Below are 16,795 nucleotides of genomic sequence, written 5' to 3' on the forward strand. Positions count from 1 at the left end.
TCCTCAGCAAGATAAGCCACCGCAATGAGAAGCCCGCGCACCGCAACGAGGAGTGGCCCCCCGATCGCTGCAGCTGGAGAAAGCCTGCGTGTGGCAGCGAAGACCCAACACAGCCAAAAATAAAATAAATAAAAATAAATAAAATTTAAAATGTGAATAGTTTATATGTGTAGAAGGAAAAATAGCAGTTATCCCCCCCACAGAGGCAACCATAATCAAGTGTCTTAAATATTTCTAATAGTATAATCATATCAATTGCTTTTAAAAACTGTTAAATGTATATAAAGTGTTCAATATAAAGAATATGAAGTGTTGGCCCTTTTAAATACATATATGTGTTCTCTGGTATATTTTCAACATAGTTATGTGATTTGGGGTGTAAAGTCGTTATTTATTATTTATATTATATAAATATTGAACCTGAGCTACATCATGTACAATGATGATAATTCTTTTTTGTTTTGTTTTGAAAAATTACGTCTTATTTATTTTTAAAACCAAACCACTAGGAAAATACACCACCATCTTGAAACAGCAAACAGACAGGCTATATTATCAAGTAATAAGTTGGTAAAAACACAACAACAAGGTCCTTAATAAAACGATAAGGTGCCAGAACTGGGGCAAGAACAACCCATGTCGCAAAAGTGGTATTTGGTAACGGGGGCGGGGTGGCTGTCCCATTTTTTGCTCTAAAGGAGTCACAGCTTGCCCCTGAGTTGCTTACTTTTTCTCCTTTGACCTTCATGTTGCCAAGGGATTGTTTCAACAGAGCTCTGTTATTACACGGGGCAAAGTAAGCAATACTGGGTTTAGGCTTTCATTCTATTTTGTTTTATGAAAACGAGATTTTTCCAAAGCCAGTACTTCATAACTCTCTTAATTAAGCAGCTAACAATTCGTCTTTCGCTGTTCATTCCTGAATACTAGCATATAGCACAATCAAAATCCCCTTTCCCTTCAAGGGTGAGTGTCACTGCAAGATTGTCTTGTGACTCGGCTGGCTCTGCTGCAGACAGCCTCAGGGCTCATCATGGCTGCCAGTTAGAGGGAAGGTTTGCTTCCCCTACCAGTGTGATAGCGCTTCTTATATTTTTGCAGGGTCTCCAGGCTGAAAGATGTCATGTGTGAGAATTTTAAGAAATGTCCATCCACATTTTGACGGCCAGAAATGAATATCTGCAAGGACCCTTTCAAAGTTTTTATCCAAACTACCTCCCCCAACTCTACATCTTAAAGTAACTTCATACCCTTGTATATAAAACAAAACCAAGCAAAACAGATCCCCAGAAGCCCCCTTTCCCCTTCTAAATTAGTGACCTCATGTATTTTGTTTTATTTCCAGTTTGTGGAAAATGTTGTAGTGATCCTTCTGGTAAACAGGAGGTTGGCAACAAATAGAAACACCTCTCCTCACACTCCACCAGATCATAAGCAGGTCAGATGAACCTGCCAGCCTGTTGGTATCTGTGTACTAAGAGAATCTGGTACCTTGGAGGGCTCTGGTTTGGTACAAGGGAGACTCCTTATTGCCAGGATAAGCACTTGCCACATGAAATTCAGGCTCACAGAATCTCTCCTGTGCTATCTCTGACCCGAATTTTAGCACCAGTTTTTTTCACTTTCTAGGATTCAAACACAAAGGAACCAGTGTCCAGAGGCAAGTGACCTAGGCCTTAAACTTGCGGCCATCCTTAATTTCCTCATTCATAAACTTTCCTTAGAAAACCCAAATCCCCATTCCTCTTTTTAAACAGATTCCTGCCTTCAGCCCCAATGGCCAATAGCAGACATCTATTTCCCAATGGATGAGAGAGACTCCTTCATCTTCTTGGTCATGGTTGGGATGAGGTTCATGTGGTCATCCACACACTTGGTCACGCAACTCTCTAGCTGCCGCTTCACCTGAAGCTCTTTACTCCCTGCATCTATTGAATCTTTGGCTTTGTCGTTGCAGTGCATAGTGCACCGGGCCAGGCCGTCCTGGAACTTCTCCAACTCACTGGTCACCAGGGCCTGGGCTTGAGCCAGAGGTGCATGGCAGCACGCAATGCACTGGTACACTTGCTGCATGGACGCCTGGCTGTCCTCACAACAGCCGGCGCTGCAGCGGAACATGAGGCCCTGCATCTTTCCCAGATGTTCTCTCTCTCCAGACTCTTCACCATGGAGTCCACCGCCTCCTGCACCAGGAGCTGTTGCAGCTGCGCTATGGCGACCTGGTGCTGCTCCCTGCCGGCAGGCGCCCACATGGACTCCCGCTCAAGAGCCCGCCCCCTTGCCGCCGCTTCCTGGGTCACTGTGGCCCGCCCTTTCCCGATAATTCTTTTCTTTTACAGCTTTTCATTTTCCTTCGGCATAATTGCCTTGCTTTTTTCATTTGCTCGGTTTTTTAAAGTTCTAATCACTATTAAATCATTCCCAGACTCTTAGCTAGGACCTAAAACTCTGCTCCATTCATTCAAATCCAGTAGGTAAGTTATCAGTCCTTTTTTTCCCCCTTAGAGATCTACCTTGTATATTCCATTTTTAAAATGATACATAGCATTAAATCTTAAGACTGTATCACATTGTATTTATTCATTCCCCTTTGATGAACATTTCACTTGTTTTCAGTTTTCCTCTAATTAAGGAAGATACATGTGTGAGAATTTTTCTAGGCTATGATGAGAAGTGAAATTACTAGTGTATTATTTATCTATTGCTACATAACAAATTACCTCAAAATTTTGCCACTTAAAGCAACAAATATTTGTTATCTGTGTTTCTGTGAGTTAGGAATCAGAGTGTGTCTCTCATAGGCTGTAATCAAGTTATTTATTTATTTATTTGGCTGCGTTGGGTCTTCATTGCTGGGTGCGGGCTTTCTCTAGTTGCGGGGAGCAGCGTCTACTCTTTGTTGTGGTGGGCTGGCTTCTCATTGTGGTGGCTTCTCTTGTTGCAGAGCATGGGATCTAGGCATGCGGGCTTCAGTAGTTGTGGCACGCAGGCTCAGTAGTTGTGGCTTGTGGTCTCTAGAGCGCAGGCTCAGTAGTTGTGGCTTGCGGTCTCTAGAGCGCAGGCTTAGTAGTTGTGGTGCATGGGCTTAGTTGCTCCGTGGCATGTGGGATCTTCCGGGACCAGGGATCGAACCTGTGTCCCCTGCATTGGCAGGTGGATTCTTAACCACTGCACCACCAGGGAAGTCCCTGTAATCAAGTTTTTAACAGGAGCTTTGATTTCATCTGAGGACTCAACTGGGGGAGGATCAGCTTCCAAGTTCTGCCTCTCATGTGGCATGATTCCGCTTCTCACAGGTTAATTGACTGAGGACCTTAGTTCCTTTCTAGCTTGTTGGCTGAGGCATCCTTCAATTCCTTGCCTTGTGGGACTCTCTGTACAACATGGCAGCTGGCTTCCATGACAGTGAAGAAGATGGAAGCCAGAGTCTATAATCTAATCTTGCAAATGACATCCCATCATGTTTGCTATATTTTGTTCATTAGAAGCAAGTCACCAGATCCAGCGCATACTCAAAAGAGTGGGGATTACATGAGGGGATGAATAAAGTTGTGTACTGCTCTGAGTCTTGGTTGTACTAGAGTATTTAGCCGGGAAAGAGGCGACTAAAGGAACACATGAGTTTTGTCTTACATATTTGAAGGCATACGTAAAGAGGAAATAATAGATCTCCTCTGTTTTTGATCAGAGATTGAACTAAGAGCACTGGGTGGAAATTAAGATGTATGGCCTTATAAGATAATGTGATTTCTGTTCTTGAACATAGTCTGTTAGGGGCTGGGTGACCTCTTGTAAAAAAGATTACAAAAAATTTTCTTGCATTAGGTTAGAAACTTTAAGTTCTTCAAAGATTATTTCTACTCTAAAATTCTATAATTATAAATGAGTGAGTTTCAAACTGTTAGTATTTGAGTAGTCTGTTAATCACTAATCAGGGAGAAGTGTATAGGCTTACATGTGTATTTGCACATATGAGGTTTCATTTAGAAGATCCAGATTAAAAAGTTAAGAGGAGAGCTATAAATTTACACTTTAATTATTTAAAATCACTGTTCTTATCCTGTTTTTATATTCCTTTGGCTACCATAGAATGTTTACTACTATAATTCTTATTTTAAAATATTAGCAGCAACTCAGTTTTTTTCTTCTAACAAAAAAATTTTCATTGTAAAAGAAAAAATAGAAAATACAAATAAGGAAAAAATAAGAATACCTTATAATCTTCCCACCCAAAGATTATATTAACAATAACTATATTAACATCATGGTATAATGGTATATAATCTCTCTGACCTTTTAATTTAATTTTACATATACAAATACACACACAGATTTATTATTTGTGCTAATATGTTCTATAGCATCACAGCAAACGCTGAATTAATGAATACTGAATCATTGCTCCTAGGGGAAATATAGGATTAGGTTCCTATGAGTCTCTGGTCCCATTTTTGTTAACTAATCAACATGTAACCTTGTTTTATGTGTGTTTTTGTTTAAAGACACATTATTTAATATATATTATTGATTCACTAACATTGAACTCATGGTGAATAGCACTGTGACTTATGCCTGAATGAACCTTATCTAACACATGTATTTTCTCCAGAAGGCACATCACAGCCTTCTTGCACTGAGAAACAATAGACTTCAGTACTACACTTGGGAGTTATTTTAAACAGTGAAATCACCAACCAAAAGCACAAAAGTGTGAAAAATGTTGTACTAAATAAACCACTAAAAGGACACTAGCTTGTAGTATGAGAGCTGAAACAGAAGGCTGAGTATTGCCTTCAGGCTTTGGCCTCAGTTGGGAATGTGCACCTCAGGCAACTCAAAATTTTCACCATTCTGTGCATTCACATGTCCATGAGTGATCACAGAAGTGTTGCAAATATTGATTTTGAGGTTACAAATAATTTTAGTGAATAGGAAAGTTAGCATATGAGGAATCCATGTAATGAGGATTGATTCTGTGTGTGTATAGTAGCTTTTGTTTTCCATTTTGCTTGATTTTATAAAAATGAAATATTTTTGAAAATACTGTTATAATCTGCTCTTTTCACCTAACATCCTAATAATTTATTCATTCAGCAAGTTATTTATGGCATGCCCACTATGTGTCCACATAGTATACTAGATTCTGGAGATACAGTAGCAAATAAGATAAACAAAGCCCTTGCCTTATGGAGCTTGCATTCTAATGGGGAAGGTAGATAATGAGTAATGTCTGGTAGTGATAAGTACAATTTAAAAAACTAAAGCAGGGTAAGGAGATAGGGTGGCAGTTGTTAATTTTATTTTATTATATTAATTAAAAAAATTTTTTTTTCTTTTTTTAGAAGTTTATTTTTTGGCTGCGTTGGGTCTTCATTGCTGTGTGTGGGCTTTCTCTAGTTGCGGTGCATAGGCTTCTCACTGCGGTAGCTTCTCTTGCTGCGGAGCACAGGCTGTAGGTGCGTGGGCTTCAGTAGTTGCGGTGCATGGGCTCAGTAGTTGTGGCACGTGGGCTCAGTAGTTGTGGCGCACGGTCTTAGTTGCTCCGAGGCATGTGGGATCTTCCTGGACCAGGGATCAAACCCTTGTTCCCTGCATTGGCAGGCAGATTCTTAACCACTGCGCCACCAGGGAAGTCCCTATTATCTTAATTTAATATACTTTTTTTAGGTAAACAAATATTGACTTTATTGGCAGTTGGCCATTTTTTAAAAAAATTATTTATTTTATTTTATTTTTGGCTGCGCTGGGTCTTCATTGCTGCGCACGGGCTTTCTCTAGTTGCGGTGAGCGGGGGCTACTCTTCCTTGCAGTGCACAGGCTTCTCATTGCTGTGGCTTCTCTTGTTGCAGAGCATGCGCTCTAGGTGTGCAGGCTTCAGTAGTTGTGGCTCGCGGGTTCTAGAGTGCAGGCTCAGTAGTTGTGGCGCACGGGCTTAGTTGCTCCACGGCATGTGGGATCTTCTCGGACCAGGGCTCGAACCCGTGTCCCCTGCATTGGCAGGCGGATTCTTAACCGCTGAGCCACCAGGGAAGCCCTGGCCATTTTAATTAATTAATTTTTATTGAAGTATAGTTGATTTACAATGTTATGTTAGTTTCTGTTACATAGCAAAATGATTCAGCTTTATATATATCTATATATTTTTTTCTTTTTCAGATTCTTTTCCATTATAGATTATTGCAAGATATTGAATATAGTTCCCTGTGCTATACAGTAGGACCCTGTTGTTTATCTATTTTATATATCGTGGCATGTAGCTATTAATCCCAAGCTCCTAATTTATCCCTCCCCTACTCCTTTCCCCTAAGTTTGTTTTCTAGGCAGTTGCCAATTTTATTTTTTTAATTTTTTGTTAAAAAATTTTATTTTTTTTTACAAAAAAAAACCTAGAAAATGGGGGGAAATATTTATAAATGACACAACAGACAAGGGCTTAATTTCCACAGTATACAAAGAGCTCCTACAACTCAACAACAAAAAAACCAAATAACCCAATTGAAAAATGGGCAGAAGACCTTAATAGACCTTTCTCCAAAGAAGACATATAGATGGCCAGTAGGCACATGAAAAGATGCTCAACATCACTAATTATTAGAGAAATGCAATTCAAAACTACAATGAGGTACCACCTCACACTGGCCATCCTTAAAAAGTCTACAAATAACAAATGCTAGAGAGGGTGTGGAGAAAAAGGAACCCTCCTACATTGTTGGTAAGAATGTAAGTTGGTGCAGCCACTATGGAAAACAGTATGGAGGTTCCTCAGAAAACTAAAAATAGAATTACCATATGATCCAGCAATCCCACTCCTGGGCATATATCCAGAGAAAGCTATAATCCAAAAAGTTACATGCAACCCTATGTTCATAGCAGCACTATTCACAATAGCCAGGACATGGAAACAACTGAAATGTCCATTGACAGTTGAATGGATAAAGAAGATGTGGTACATATACACAATGGAATACTACTCAGCCATAAAAAGAACGAAATAATGCCATTTGCAGCAACATGGATGGAACTAGAGGTTATCATACTAAGTGAAGTCAGAAAGAGAAAGACAAATACCATATGATATCACTTATATGTGGAATCTAAAATATGGCAAAATGAACCTATCTATAAAACAGAAATAGACTCATAGAGAACAGACTTATGGTTGCCAAAGGGAAGCGGGAGGGAGAGGGATGGACTGGGAGTTTGGGGTTGGTAGATGCAAACTATTACATTTAGAATGGATAAACAAGGTCCTACTGTGTAGCACAGGGAACTAAACTATATTCAATATCCTAGGATAAACCATAATGGAAAAGAATATGAAAAAGTATATATATATGTATATATAAAAAATGAAATCACTTTGCTGTACACCAGAAGCTAACACAACATTATAAGTCAACTGTACTTCAATAAAAAACTTTTTTTTTTTTGCTGCACCATGTAGCATGCAGGATCTTAGTTCCCTGACCAGGGATTGAACCCATGCTCCCTGCAGTGAAAGCGTGGAGTCCTAACCACTGGACCACCAGGGAATTCCCCAGGCATACATTTCTTTATATTGGTATGGACTCATAGATATTTATCTTATTCTTTAGCCTATAATCCAATATTACATTCTTTTTCTTCTCAAATTGTTTTAGATTTGGCCATTGGGCACTCCTTTGGTTGTCTTCTGTGTCCCTTTGATATACCTCTATCAATTTAGGATATTTGTTGTGTTTTGTTTTTAGCATTTCCTTACTTTTTGACATTATAAGATGCTCCAGGCTCATCTAATGTATTTCCTGTCCCAGGCCTAGAATCAGCCATTTCTCCAAGGAACCTTGGATTCTTTTATTGGAGAATAGTATTTGAAACTAAGATGTCAGGTCTAGGTGTGCTTGTTGCAACTGGTGTGTCATTGATTCTAAGCATTCTCAGCTGACAGAGCAAGTAAATATATGCGTGTATACATATACACATCTGTAAATATTTCTAGATGTAACCATCTTTATCTTTATTTATTTATTTTAAAAAAATCTTTTATTTTTTGGCCGCGCCGTGCAGCATGTGGGATCTTAGTTCCCTGACCAGGGGTCGAACCCACGCCCCCTGCATCGGAAGCGCAGAGTCTTAACCACTGGACTGCCAGGGAAGTCCCCCATCTGTATCTTTATTAAGCTAAACAGAAGTTTATATTCCAACTCTAATCTGTTACCACATGGATAATTTTAGCCTTTTCTTCCGTCTTATCTGTAACTTCCCATTCCAAACGTGAGAAACCTTCCACCATCTCCCATTCATTTACTTAATTGTTCAATTCCAGTATACATGTATAGTGTTTTTCAGAATTGTTAACTTGTACACCTGTGGGAAGCATCTGAACTAGCTAGAATGGCAGTGGTAACGTTCAGTTTCTTTGCCATTAGTCTTACAAACTCCAGTCATTTCCATAGTTGCTTAGGTCAGTACCTTTATCCGCTACCCCCTTCAGTGAGGTTGTTTAATACATTTGTATGTTTTTATTATGGAAAATTTCAAACATATACAAAAGTAAGGAGAAGAGTGTGTTGAACTCACCTGTACCCATCACCAGCTTCATGAAACTATTAAATACACGGTCAGTTGTGTTTCATCTATCCTTCCCCCACTCCTCCTTAGTCAACCCATAATTATTTTGAAGTACATTCCTTACATATTATTTCATCTGTAAGTATTCCCAAATGAGACTTACCGTAATTTAACCAATCTCCTGTTGACAGACATTTAGTTTTTACTTATTACAAACAGTGCAACTGTAATATCTTTCTACATTATCTTTGCAAACTGCAGGGTAAATTTCTAGAAGTTGAATTGCTGAAACAAAGGGTATAAGCATTTTAAATTGAGAAATACCACCAAATTAATTTTATTTCTACCAGGAGTGAATGAGAATTTACCCCTCTCCTCACCCTCACCTGCTCTGGTTTCACCAAACTTTTAATTACTTGGCATTCTGAGATACAAAAGGTGATAGTACTTTTCTTTTGCATTTCTTTAATATGAATGAGATAGGACATTTTCCCTATCTTTATTGGTCATCTATTTTTTCTCTCTGTGAACAGGACATTTAAATTCTTTGTTTAAGGAAAGAAAATAAAGTGGCACAAAGGACCACTTCCTTTCCCAAACCATTAATACTATGCTGTCATGTCTCCCTTTTCCCCTGTTCCCAGTTCAGATCACCAACTCGGGGGTGGTGTTTAAGTCTCTTTTTTTTTTTTTTTTTTTAAATATTTATTTATTTATTTATTTATGGCTGTGTTGGGTCTTCGTTTCTGTGCGAGGGCTTTCTCTAGTTGTGGCAAGTGGGGACCACTCTTCATCGCAGTGCGCGGGCCTCTCACTATCGCGGCCTCTCTTGTTGCGGAGCACAGGCTCCAGACGCGCAGGCTCAGTAACTGTGGCTCACGGGCCCAGCTGCTCCGCAGCATGTGGGATCTTCCCAGACCAGGGCTCGAACCCGTGTCCCCTGCATTGGCAGGCAGATTCTCAACCACTGCGCCACCAGGGAAGCCCCTAAGTCTCTTTAATGAAGGTAAATACTTGCCCATCTTTTTCCCCTATCCTTCTGTCCCCCTTTTCACTCACCAAAGGTTCATTAGTTCTCTGCTTTCTTTGCACCTTGAGCACAGTCAGATTGTTTTTCAAACAGATGGTTTTAAGTCAGCTTCTGAGAGTACTCTGGGGAAATTTGCCCAAAAAGCAACAGGAAGGATTTCTACAGACATGTAGGGGAATGTTTGTAATTGTTTAGCAAAGGGTGTGCCCAGCAAGTATCGTTTCAGGCTGCCTTGTTCATCTGTTCTGTCTTTCCACCCAAACATAACACTTGTACTCTGACTTCTGCTGCTGTGACATGTCGGTGGCATTTTCAGCCTTATTTTTGTCACAGTGAATTATCTGTGTCCATTCACTTTGGACATACATGTAATCAGTAGTATTACTGTTGGCTTCTTGATTAGAGAAATGGTGATTGCATTCTGTCCTGAATTAAATAACAATGTCAGACAGTAAGAATGCCCTGACAGCCTGATTTTCTTGCTTATGTATTCTTTAAAAACAGCTATTCAGAATCTCATACACACATAAGTTGTTTGCCAAGCATTTGAAGCCATCTAGTTTTACCAGGTGGCAGCTGCTGTTGTTTATGGGAACCTAATTTAAACCACAGACATGGAACAGTGTCCTTGTTTTGCAAAGAGGAAAACTGTAATTTTTTAAAATAACAGCTTTATTGAGATATAATTCACATACCACACAATTCATCCATTTAAAGTTTTACAATTCAGTAGTTTTTAATATCTTTACAGAGTTGAACAACCATCACAATTAATTTTAGAATATTTTTATCACCTCCAAAAGAAATGGTATATCTATTAGCAGTCACTTTCTATTTCTTTCACACCTCCTCTCAGTCCTAGGCAACCACTAATCTACTTTCTATCTCTGTAATTTGCCTATTCTGGATATTTCATATAATTGGAATCGTACAATAGGTGGTCCTTGTGACTGGCCTTTTCACTTAGCATAATATTTTCAAGGTTTATTCATGTTGTAGCATGTATTAGTACTTCATTCTTATAATGACAGAATACTATTCTATGGTATGAATATATCACATTTTATTTATCCATTTATCAGTTGATATACATTTGGGTTGTTTCCACTTTTTGGCTATTATGAATAATGCTGCTATGAACATTCATGTACAAGTTTTTAAGTGAACATATGTTTTAATTTCTCTTGGAGATTATCTATCTACCTACCCACCTACCTACCTAACCTACCTACCTACCTACCTACCTATCTATCTCTAGGAATAGAATTGCTGGGTCATACGGTAACTCTATGTTTAATCTTTTGCGGATCTACCAGGCTGTTTTCTAAAGTGGCTGCACCATTTTACATTTCCGACAGCAGTGCAGGAAGATTCAGATTTCTTTCCACTCTTGTTAACCCTTATTATTATAGCCATTTTGGTGTGAAGAGGTGGTTTTGATTTTCATTTCATTGTTTAACCTGTTTGTTTTTTTAATTATTAATTATTAACAAGCTATCAGCTTTATTTTTTACAACAGTTTTAGATTCATAGAAAAATTGAGCAAATAGTGTTACCAAATTCAGATTCTGCTGCTCACTGCTCAAAAGCTGATACTTGACAGACATGTTGGTTGGAAAGGAAAGGTTGCTTTATTCAGGAGGCTGGCAATCTGGGGAGATGGGAGACCTGTGCCTAAAAACCAACTCTGACGATTCTGCTTAACCATGAAAGTGTTTTATTTATTTATTTATTTATTTATTTATGGCTGCGTTTGGGTCTTCGTTGCTGCACATGGGCTTTCTCTAGTTGCAGCGAACAGGGGCTACTCTTCGTTGCGGTGCACAGGCTTCTCACTGCGGTGGCTTCTCTTGTTGCAGAGCACGGGCTTTAGGCGCGTGGGCTTCAGTAGTTGTGGCGCACAGGCTTAGTTGCTCCGCGTCATGTGGGATCTTCCTGGACCAGGGCTCGAACCTCTATCTCCTGCATTGGCAGGCGGATTCTTAACCACTGTGCCACCAGGGAAGCCCCAGGAAAGTGTTTTAAGGGAGAATCATTTGGGGAGGAGGTCAGAGTCTTCCTTATTTTCTGTGTGCAGGCTTTCTTCTGATTGGTTGGTGGTGAGGTAACAGGGTGGTGTTCCAGGAATCTTGTGCACAGCCTGAAGTTACCCTCCACCTAGGTGGGGACCTTAGTTCCTACAGAAGCCATCAAAGGTATTGTTATGTATATTCCTTGAAGAAGAACCAGGACCCTGCTTTTATTGCTGCACTGTTTCTTTCTTTTTAAAAAAAATTTTAAATTTATTTGGCTGCATCGGGTCTTAGTTGCGGCATGCGGGATCTTTCATTGCAGCGCACGGGCTTCTCTCTAGCTGTGGCCCTGACCAGGGATTGAACCTGCATCCCATGCATCGGAAGGTGGATTCTTAACCACTGGATCACCAGGGAAGTCCCTGCACTGTTGTTTCTTTTTTCTTTTTTTAAAATTAATTTTGTAAGTGAAATAAGGAGCATTTTCTTTTTTCTTTTCTTTATTAATTAATTAATTTATTTTTGGCTGTGTTGGGTCTTCGTTTCTGTGTGAGGGTTTTCTCTAGTTGCGGCGAGTGGGGGCCACTCTTCATCGCGGTGCACGGGCCTCTCACTATCGCGGCCTCTCTTGTTGTGGAGCACAGGCTCCAGACGCACAGGCTAAGCAATTGTGGCTCACGGGCCCAGCTGCTCCGCGGCATGTGGGATCCTCCCAGACCAGGGCTCAAACCCGTGTCCCCTGCATCGGCAGGCAGATTCTCAACCACTGCGCCACCAGCGAAGCCCCTGCACTGTTGTTTCTTAACTGCTCCTCCTTTGCTTCTGCATTCCCTCCCTTCCCTGATAAGCAACTGTTTGAATATGCCCTTTGGAACTCAGGGAAAGTCAAGGTGGCTGAATAAAGCCTATTTCCTACAAACAGGAAACAGGGGACATGGAAAGGATTTATACCCAGGTGGGCCCCACAGGATCCCGCTTCGTTTCAATAGTAGAGAGTTCCCATATTGTGTCTCTCCATACACGGTTTCCCCTACTAGTAACATCTTACACTAGTGTGGCACATTTGTTGCAATTAATAAACCAGTATTGAAACATTATTAACCAAAGCCCATAGTTTGTTAAGATGTCTTCAGTTTTTTTTTTTAATATCTTTATTGAGGTATAATTGCTTTACAGTGTTGTGTTAGATTCTGCTGTATAATAAAGTGAATCAGCTATATGCATACATATATCCCCATATGCCCTCCCTCTTGCATCTCCCTCACACTTCTTTATCCCACCCCTCTAGGTGGTCGCAAAGCACCGAGCTGATCTCCCTGTGCCATGCAGCTGCTTCCCACTAGCTATCTATTTTACATTTGGTAGCGTATATATGTCAATGCTACTCTGTCACTTCGTCCCAGCTTAGTTTTTTTTCTGTTTAAGTCCCCATCTAAAATTCCACATTGCATTACTTATCACCGCTCCTTTTGGTTATAACGGTTTCGCAAACTTTGATTATTTTTGATGACCTGGACAGTTTGGACTATTGGTCAAGTATTTTGTGGGATGCCCCTCCATTGGAATTTGTCTGATACTTTTCTCATGATTAGACTGGGGTTATGGGTTTTTGGGTGGAAGATCCAGATATATAGTATCATTCGCATCACATCATATCAAGGGTAAATGTTATCAACATGATTTATCATTGTTGATATTGACCTTGATCACCTGACTGAGGCACTGGCTGTCAGGTTTCTTCACTGTAAAGTCACTCCTCTTGCCTCTTTCCATGCTGTATTGTTGAGCAGCTTTTCATGTGCTTATTATTCATTTGTGTATCTTCTTTGGAGAAATGTCTATTCAGAACTTTTTTAAAATTGAGGTTTTAAGAAATACCCTTTTTTTTTTTAAACATCTTTATTGGAGTATGATTGCTTTACAATGGTGTGTTAGTTTCTGCTTTATAACAAAGTGAATCAGTTATACATATACATATGTTCCCATATCTCTTCCCTCTTGCATCTCCCTCCCTCCCACCCTCCCTATCCCACCCCTCTAGGTGGTCACAAAGCACCGAGCTGATCTCCCTGTGCTATGCGGCTGCTTCCCACTAGCTATCTATTTTACATTTAGTAGTGTATATATGTCTATGCCACTCTCTCACCCTGTCACATCTTACCCCTCCCCCTCCCCCTATCCTCAAGTCCATTCTCTAGTAGGTCTGTGTCTTTATTCCCATCTTGCCACTAGGTTCTTCACAACCTTTTTTTTTTTTTTCCTTAGATTCCATATATATGTGTTAGCATACTGTATTTGTTTTTCTCTTTCTGACTTACTTCACTCTGTATGACAGACTCTAACTCCATCCACCTCACTACAAATACCTCCATTTCATTTCTTTTTATGGCTGAGTAATATTCCATTGTATATATGTGCCACATCTTCTTTATCCATTCATCTGATGATGGACACTTAGGTTGCTTCCATGTCCTGGCTATTGTAAATAGAGCTGCAATGAACATTTTGGTACATGACTCTTTTTGAATTATGGTTTTCTCAGGGTATATGCCCAGTAGTGGGATTGCTGGGTCGTATGGTAGTTCTATTTTTAATTTTTTAAGGAACCTCCATACTGTTCTCCATAGTGGCTGTATCAATTTACATTCCCACCAACAGTGCAAGAGTGTTCCCTTTTCTCCACACCCTCTCCAGCATTTATTGTTTCTAGATATTTTGATGATGGCATTCTGACCAGTGTGAGATGATATCTCATTGTAGTTTTGATTTGCATTTCTCTAATGATTAATGATGTTGAGCATTCTTTCATGTGTCTGTAGGCCATCTGTATATCTTCTTTGGAGAAATGTCTATTTAGGTCTTCTGCCCATTTTTGGATTGGGTTGTTCGTTTTTTTGTTATTGAGCTGCATGAGCTGCTTGTAAATCTTGGAGATTAATCCTTTGTCAGTTGCTTCATTTGCAAATATTTTCTCCCATTCTGAGGGTTGTCTTTTGGTGTTGTTTATGGTTTCCTTTGCTGTGCAAAAGCTTTTAAGTTTCATTAGGTCCCATTTGTTTATTTGTGTTTTTATTTCCATTTCTCTAGGAGGTGGGTCAAAAAGGATCTTGCTGTGATTTATGTCATAGAGTGTTCTGCCTATGTTTTCCTCTAAGAGTTTGATAGTGTCTGGCCTTGCACTTAGGTCTTTAATCCATTTTGAGTTTATTTTTGTGTATGGTGTCAGGGAGTGTTCTAATTTCATACTTTTACACGTACCTGTCCAATTTTCCCAGCACCACTTATTGAAGAGGCTGTCTTTTCTCCACTGTATATGCTTGCCTCCTTTATCAAAGATAAGGTGACCATATGTGCGTGGGTTTATCTCTGGGCTAAGAAATGCCCATTTTTAAATTGGATTGCTTTTATTATTCAGTTGTAAGTATTCTTTATCTATTCTAGATACAAGTCTCTTATCAGAAATGTAATTTGCAAATATTTTCTCCCATTTTTTTGGTTATCTTATTACTTAAAAAATTTTTTTTAATTTATTTATTGATTTTAGGCTGCATTGGGCCTTCGTTGCTGCGTGCGGGCTTTCTCTAGTTGTGGCGAGCGGGGGCTACTCTTCGTTGTGGTGCGCGGGCTTTTCATTGCAGTGGCTTGCCTTGTTGTGGAGCACGGCTCTAGGCGCGGGCTTCAGTAGTTGTGGCACGTGGGCTCAGTAGTTGTGGCTCGCAGGCTCTAGAGCGCAGGCTCAGTAGTTGTGGTGCACAGGCTTAGTTGCTCTGTGGCATGTGGGATTTTCCCAGACCAGGGCTTGAACCCATGTCCCCTGCATTGGCAGGCAGATTCCTAACCACTGTGCCAATGATGGTGTGGTTTTTAAGGTTCAGTTGAACATGGGGAAAAATTTAGCATGTGTGTGTATATATATATATATATATATATATTTTTTTTTTTTTGGCTGCACCACGTGGCTTGCAGTATCTTAGTTCCCCGACCAGGGATTGAACCCAGGCCCCGGCAGTGGAAACATGGAGTCCTAACCACTGGACCACCAGGGAATTCCCCTAGCATGTATATCTTAATACATTATTAGTAACTCTACCCCAAATCAGTTATAATTTGCTGAAATGTGGTAGAAATCTCAGAGGCTTTCACTACAGCTAGAGAAGACCAGAGACGATTTAGGATAAATATTGCCAAAAATGTAAATTACTCTGCTGACAGCTTAGCACAACTGTAGACTCAATTTGGTTCTTGTGAAACCTCTTAAGGAGAGTTTTTGCCTTTAGAATCTTCTGAGTTAACACGCATAATTATTTCAGTGACATAGCAAGGTGTTATCAGAATTGGAAGCAAATTGCTCTTCAGTTTATTCCCAATTTTAGTTTGTGGCCATCCTGAATTTTTGGCACAGTCACCACTGTCCTTTAGTCCTCTCATTATGTGCCTGACCTAAATCTTCACAGATTTGGAGTAAGAACACTAGAAGAAAGAGCTCTAGACGTGGATTTGGGGTCTGAGGGTCTGAAGAGGTTTAGGATAAGAGCTATATGGATAGAGAAGGTAAAAATGAGAAAAATATAAGATTAGGGGTCAGACATGGTTTCAGAAAATTGGAGGGAGAGTGTTAATGTAGAAGCAACATAACTGGGCCTCAATGTCCTCTACTTACAGGAAGTAGTAAGTTCAAGCTCTGTGTGGTCTCATGAGATCACTTGGACAGGGTCTGTCTGAACTTAGTCTGTTCTGGAGTCTATAGTACAGGAATAGGCTAGCAACATAATTTTTACTTGCACTCTATTTCATCGTCTTCCCCTCACCCCCCAACATTTTCTTCTTTCTTTCTTTTTTTTCCCTTAGGCATGTCTTTCTTCTTCCTTGATTTTGCCTTAAACTTGTAGGCTTAAGATTTAAAAGAGAATGAGAGGTTCGTGTTTTTAACCGCTTTCTATGAGACTAGTGATGCCGAAAACTTGGCCTCTGCGCTCTGGTGCCGAATTGAATCTTGGAGACAGAGTTTTGGGTGAAGTAGAAAAGAATAGCTTTATTGCTTTGTCAGGTAAATGGGAACACAGAAGACTTGTGCCCTGAAAAACTGTGTGTCCCAATGTGGGGGGATTTGGTGAGGATTTTTTTTTTTTTTTTTTTTGACCATGCCACATAGCTTGTGGGATCTTAGTTCCCTGACCAGGGGTTGAACCTGGGCCCTCAGCAA

The 16,795-nt window shown here is 40.0% G+C and overlaps 1 protein-coding gene and 1 pseudogene across 7 annotated transcripts in view; one reads left to right on the forward strand and one right to left on the reverse strand.

Moving 5' to 3' along the window:
- USP54 (ubiquitin specific peptidase 54) overlaps positions 1 to 16,795 on the forward strand; it is a 149,920-nt gene that overhangs the window by 35,343 nt on the left and 97,782 nt on the right. The gene's annotated exons all lie outside the window — the stretch shown is intronic.
- On the reverse strand, positions 1,795 to 2,252 carry LOC118882414 (annotated as a pseudogene).

Source organism: Balaenoptera musculus, chromosome 16 (genome assembly GCF_009873245.2).
Source record: "Balaenoptera musculus isolate JJ_BM4_2016_0621 chromosome 16, mBalMus1.pri.v3, whole genome shotgun sequence".
Classification (NCBI taxonomy): Eukaryota; Metazoa; Chordata; class Mammalia; order Artiodactyla; family Balaenopteridae; genus Balaenoptera; species Balaenoptera musculus.